Raw genomic sequence first — 283 nt, 5'->3', positions numbered from 1 at the left:
TATGGTCATGATGGTGGAAGGAAAGGAGCCATTAATATATCCCAGTAAACCACACAATTTATTGGGCAATATCAAATGCCCTAGATACAAAATCCACCATTACCAGTGGGCACATGTTAGGATTTCGACGTTGAATTAACGTTGATACAACGTCGAAGTTTCAACCTGACCTGATTTCAACCTAATTTCAACCTAGAGGTTAAAGGAAGGTGACCTGATATATTTGGAAAATCAAATTCTTTAAACTTATGTATAACATAGCTGTTGTCCCTTTCAAGCATTC

The sequence above is a fragment of the Amphiura filiformis genome, chromosome 12 (genome assembly GCF_039555335.1).
Source record: "Amphiura filiformis chromosome 12, Afil_fr2py, whole genome shotgun sequence".
NCBI lineage: Eukaryota > Metazoa > Echinodermata > Ophiuroidea > Amphilepidida > Amphiuridae > Amphiura > Amphiura filiformis.
Note: the sequence above shows the minus strand (reverse complement) of the source record.